The 6067-nt window shown below is 41.1% G+C and overlaps 1 pseudogene; it reads left to right on the top strand.

Annotated features, from left to right (window-relative positions):
* The first annotated feature begins 4027 nt into the window (after nucleotides 1–4027).
* Nucleotides 4028–4889, top strand: LOC133765406 (transcription elongation factor A protein 1-like; annotated as a pseudogene).
* Nucleotides 4890–6067: the final 1178 nt, after the last annotated feature.

Here is a 6067-nt window from a genome sequence, read left to right as displayed (position 1 = left end):
CTTGGGCCATCTTCTACTGCTTTCCCAGGCCATATCAGAGAGCTGGATCAGAAGTGGAGCAGCCAGGTCTCAAACCGGTGCCCATATGGGATGCTGGTGCTTCAGGCCAGGGCGTTAACCCACTGTGCCACAGCCCGGCCCTGGACACTTTCTTATACAAACACATTACTTATGTAAAGATGCCATTATTTATTTATTTTTAATTGGAGGAGATCATTCTTTTCCAGATTCATTCATTCATTCATTTGAAAAGCAGAGTGGCAGAGAGAGAGAAAAAGAGAGAGATCTTCCATGTGCTGGTTCACTTCCCAAATGGTTGAAACAGCCAGGGCTGAGCTAGGCTGAAGCCAGCAGCCAGGAACTCCATCCAAGAATCTTATGTGCACAGCTGGAACTCAAGTACTTGAGACATCATCCTCTGTTTCCCAGGCATATTAAGGGAGTTGGATAAGAGTAGGAAAGCCAGGACTCAAGTCAGTACTCCAATAGTGGATGCGGGCATCCCAAGTTTGGGCTTAACACGCAGCATCACAATGCCAACCATGTTGCTATTATCATATCTAATGAAATAACAATATTTCTTCAGTATTGTCTAATACCAGTATAAGGGCAAATGTCCACAATTGTCTTACAAGGCTTAGTATAGGTGTGTGTGATCTTTGAACCAGGATCCAATAGAATTCATTATTTCTTTCATCCAGAGCTCCTATCCCCTCCCCTGTCCTTCTTGTCTCATCACTAACTTGCTGCAGAGACCACAGCAGTTGTCTTAGAGATTATCCCACATTCTAGATTCATCTGTTTCCTTCTTTGTGGTGTTATTTAACTAGTCTTCATGTTTCCTGGAAGCTCCTAAGTGTGAAATAATTTTTTTTCTTTTAGATATCAATTTTTGACATTCTTAATAAGTTTATTTATTTATTTATTTATATTTATTTGAGAGGCAAAGAGAGAGTGAGACAGACAATACTTTTCAGTCCTTTGGTTCACTCCCCAAATGTCCATGATGGCTGGATTTGAGCCAGGCTGAAGCTGGGAGCTGGGAACTCAATACTGGTCTCCCTCATGGGTGGCAGGGACCTAACTACTTGAACCATCTATCATCTACTGTTTCCCAGGTTGCAGGAAGATGGAGTAGGGAGCCAGAGTAGGGCATTAAACCCAGGCATCCTGAAGTGGGGTAAAGGTAAAAGGGTAATGATGTCTTAATTGCCCTAGAAGTCAGTTTTATGGCTTGATTAGATTCTGATTTTGTTTTATAATTGGAAATGAAAAAAAAAAAACCTGGTGTTAAATTGGAAATGGCATAGAAAATTAATTAATTTTTTAAAAAAATATTATGTAGGATCTCTGTCTTTAATGTGCTGTACACTGTTATTTAATGCTATAACTAGTACTCCAACAGTATTTTTTTCACTTTGTGTTGCTATATGGGGGCAAACTGTTGAAATCTTTACTTAATATATACTAAACTGATCTTCTGTATATAAAGAGATTTGAAAATGAATCTTGATGTGAATGGAAGGGGAGAGGGAGCGGGAAAGGGGAGGGTTGCGGGTGGGAGGGAAGTTATGGGAGGGGGGAAGCCATTGTAATCCATAAGCTGTACTTTGGAAATTTATATTCATTAAATAAAAGTATAAAATTAAAAAAAAAAGAATACTTCATAGGTATGCTGAGTGTTTCATATGGTATTAGGGTAGTTTGCACCCAGCATCTAAAGTCCTACTTGTAGTGATAATTGGATTGTTAGACCAGGTAGCCACAGCCTAATCTACATCATAAAGTTTCTCATCAATCTTTCATTAATGATTTAATCCATTAATGATTACTGCCTCAACTCTTTATTACATGTGGGATTGCTAAATGATGATTTTTTCCAATTCTATTATTTCTTTCTTAATTATTATAAAACATTTATTTGTTTTTTGAAATATAGTTCAATCAATCAGAAAAGGCAATGTAAACTTTATTTTTTTTCTTTAGTTAACAATTTAAAATTATTTATTTGTTTATTAGTTTATAGTATTTGTCCTGTTCTTCCATTTGGGTGGCATGGACCCAACTACTTAAGACATTACCTGCTGTCTTCTGGTTATGCCTTGCCAGGAGTAGGAAGTGGAGCTGGAATTCAAACTCAGGTACTCTGACATAAAATATAATTTTCCCAAAGGGAGACCTAACCACTAGGCCTACCTCAGGACAATTCTAGAATCAGAAATTAGTGCTATTGCACAATACATTTTTTTTCTTTCTCTCTCTCTCTCTCTCGCTCTCTCTCTCTCTCCCTCCCTTCCTTCCTTCCTTCCTTCCCTTTTTTTGTTGGCTTGGACTTTGGAGCATCATTGAAATGTCATGAATTTTTCTATTTTTGTATTTAGTGTTTCACACAACTTCATTCATTTAAAATCTCAAGCTGGATGACCTTCGTTACTTTGTGTGTAGTAGAAATCTAAGCTTTCACATTTGTGTGCCACACACATGACAACTTTTCAGTCAACACTGGCCTGTATACAGAACAGTTGTCCTATAAGAGTATATGCAACTCCCATGCAGAACCTGCATATGGGGATGCATATAACAGACTTCTGCGCTGAAGGATGTCACAATTCAGGATGATGGAGGTTTGGTGGGAGGGTAAGCAGAATCCTCTGGGTGTGTTATGGTGTGAGGAATAGCACAAAAGAGTGTGGCTAGTTTTCACCAGAGGATATACATGAAGGAAGATCCCAAGACAAGTTTATGAAACAGAGAAAGATAGGATGTGAAAAATGAATCTGGGCTAGAGAGCTTGCAGAAGATCTTGGCAATGAGGAGCCATAGAAGGTTTGCAAACAGGGCTATCTCATCAGAATTGTGCTTTCTCTTAAGAACAACAGAGTGACAGGTCTACAGACAGGAAGCTACTGTGATAGTCCTAGAAGGTTAATAGGATGGGGATGTGAGGGGGCATGAGGGGCACTTGGTATTCAAATTGATTCATCAGATTTTGTTTTTATTTTATTTGAGAAGCAGAGAGAGATCTTCTGTCTGTTGGTTCAGTCCTCAAATGCCTGTAAAGACTGGGGCTAGAAGCTGGGAATCCAATCCAGGTGTTCTGTGTGGGTGGCAGGGACCCACCTACTTGAACTGCCACCTGCTGTTTCCCAGTATAGGCAGGAAACTGGAATCAGGAGTGGAGCCTGGACTCAAACCCAGGCAATTCTAACTGCTGGGCCAAATGTCCTCCTCCCTTCCTGAACATGGGGTAATTATAGACTGGTATTTGGCAGAATGCTGATTATATTAGTTGAAGTCAAAGAGAAGTTTAAAGGTTTTTTTTTTTTTTTCCTTCCTGCAAAACGCGTACTAAATGGGTTTTGTGAGATAATTTTCAAATGTTGTTAGGATTCCAGCTTTCTATTGTGGAAATCGTATTAGGGGTCAGTTTCCAGTTGCCTAACTGATTTAAGATGTACCTGGGATTTGTTATAATCACCTAGGATTAGATGACAGACATGGACACAACACTTGCAGTTCCCAAGAGGAGGACGTGTGGGGAAGCAGCAAGTTTGGTCAGGAAGCAGAAGGACAGGGAAAAGCAGAGGCCAGGGCCTTTGTTGTGATTTTCACCGGCAAGCTGAGTAAGTTTAGGATTAGGTAGTTGGAGTAAGTTTGGCATGCTCTGGGTTATGGGGTTGGGTCCTAATGTTCAAGTGCCAGCCTGGGGGTGATTGAAATTGCAAAAAGCAGTAGATGGGAGACAGATTCAGGGTTGGTCGGTTGCATGTCAAAGGTGTGCTCTCAGACAGGTTGGTTACTAACTCTAGGAATTCACTAACAGTGGGAGGGGCAGGCCTTTCCTTGGTCTTCAAGACCCCAAGATGACAAAAGCTTCATAAACTGAAAAATAAAAACACGGAGGGCGGATCCTGCTGTGTGGAGCTCACCGGACACAGGGTCTCACTCCTGCCTACGTCCTCTCTATCCCAGCTTCTGCCACTTTGCAGTCCCAGTGGGTTGGTTGCAGGGAAGACCTGCCAGCACCATGGAGGACAAGGTGTTCCGCACCTACAAGAAGATGGACAAGATGGTGCAGAAGAACATGGCTGGAGCATTGGATTTGCTGAAGGAACTTAAAAATATTCCTATGACCCTGGAATTGTTATAGTCCACGAGAATCAAAAAGAAGAAGTTCCATCTTTAGCAAAGTCTCTCATCAAATCCTGGAAAAAGTTATTAGATGAACCATCAACAGAAAAAGACCTTGAAGAAAAGAAAAAAGATCTGTAGTTACATCACAGAGTAGCCCTGACGCAAGAGAATAAAAAGCTCCAGTGGCAACCTAAGCAGCAGCAAAGATGAGACAAATGCTTGAGATCCTTACGTTTCGTCTTTTCCTCCGCATCAAGCACTTCTGATTCTGTGCAGTTGAAGTGTAGGGAGATGCTGGCTGCAGCTCTCCGAACAGGAGCTGATATGTTGCTATTGGAGCTGATGAGGAACAACTGGGGTCTCAAGTTGAGGAAGTTATAAACCAAGAAATAAGGAATACAGACAGGAAATTCAAACAGAGTACAAAATAGAATAGCGACTCTTTTTAAAGTTGCAGAAAATCCAAATTTATGGAAAAATGCATTGTGTGGTGATATTCCTCCTGATTAGCTGGAATGGTGGTAGAGAAAATGGCTAGTGACGAGCTCAAGGAGATGTGGAAAAACTTGGCCAAAGAAGCCATCAGAGGACATCTGGTGGCCAAGACAGGTGGAACCCAGATTGACTTGTTCACGTGTAGCAAATGTAACAAGAAGACCTGCACCTACACTCAGGTGCAAGCCCATAGTACTGATGAACAGATGACCAAATTTGTTGTCTGCAATGAATGTGAAAATCATTGGAAGTTCTGTTGAGTTGGAAGAATTGGCAAAATATCTGGACCATTAAGAAAATGCATTTTTGTAATTAGCTTTAAAACTAGGCCAAGCAAATAGTTTATCTGCAAAATAGATCTTTAAAGCAACATTCATCCCTTAGTTTTCGATAGAACATACCTTCCTTACATGCCTTTTGTAGTCAGATCAATAGGGTCACTGTATAATAATTGTGTGGCATCTTTTTTTTTTAATAGAAAGCTTTTATTTAATAAATATAAATTTTGTAAGTGCAACTTTTGGACCATAGCTGCCCTTCCCACCATTCCCACCCTCCCACCCCCAAAGCATCCTACTCTCTCTCCTATCCCACCTCTCACCAAGATTCTTTTTTTTTTTTTTTAAGATTTATTTATTTGAAAGAGTCAGAATTACACACACACACACAGAGAGAGAGAGAGAGAGAGAGAGAGAGAGCGAGAGGTCTCCTATCTGCTGGTTTACTCCCCAATTGGCCGCAATGGCCGGAGTTGCGCCAATCCGAAACCAGGAACCAGGAGCTTCTTCTGGGTCTCCCACGCGGGTGCTGGGGCCCAAGGACTTAGGCTATCTTCTACTGCTTTCCCAGACCACAACACAGAGCTGGGACTCAAACTGGCGCCCATATGGGATGCTGGCGCTTCAGGCCAGGGTGTTAACCCGCTGTGCCACAGCACTGGCCCCTAAGATTCATTTTTAATTATATTTATATACCGAAGATCAGCTCCATACTAAGTAAAGATTTCAACAGTTTGCACCCACACAGATACACAAAGTTTAAAGTACTGTTTGAAGACTAGTTTTACTGTTAATTCTCACAGTACAACATATTAAGGACAGAGATCCTACATGGGGAGCAAGTGCACAGTGATTCCTGCTGTTCACCCAACAATTTACACTCTTATTTATGACATCAGTGATCACCCAAGGCTCTTGTCATGAGCTGCCAAGGTTATGGAAGCCTCTTGAGTTCACAAACTCTGACATTATTTAGACAAGGTCATAATGGCATCTGTTTTTTTTTTTTTAAGATTTATTTATTTTACTTGAAAGTCACAGTTATACAGAGAGAGGAGAGGCAGAGAGAGAGAGAGAGAAGTCTTCCATCCTCTGGTTCACCCCCAGATGACTGCAATGGCTGGAACTGTGATGATACGAAGCCAGGAGCCAGGAGCTTC

The sequence above is a fragment of the Lepus europaeus genome, chromosome 1, assembly GCF_033115175.1.
Source record: "Lepus europaeus isolate LE1 chromosome 1, mLepTim1.pri, whole genome shotgun sequence".
NCBI lineage: Eukaryota > Metazoa > Chordata > Mammalia > Lagomorpha > Leporidae > Lepus > Lepus europaeus.
This window is presented reverse-complemented; position numbering and strand designations above follow the sequence as displayed.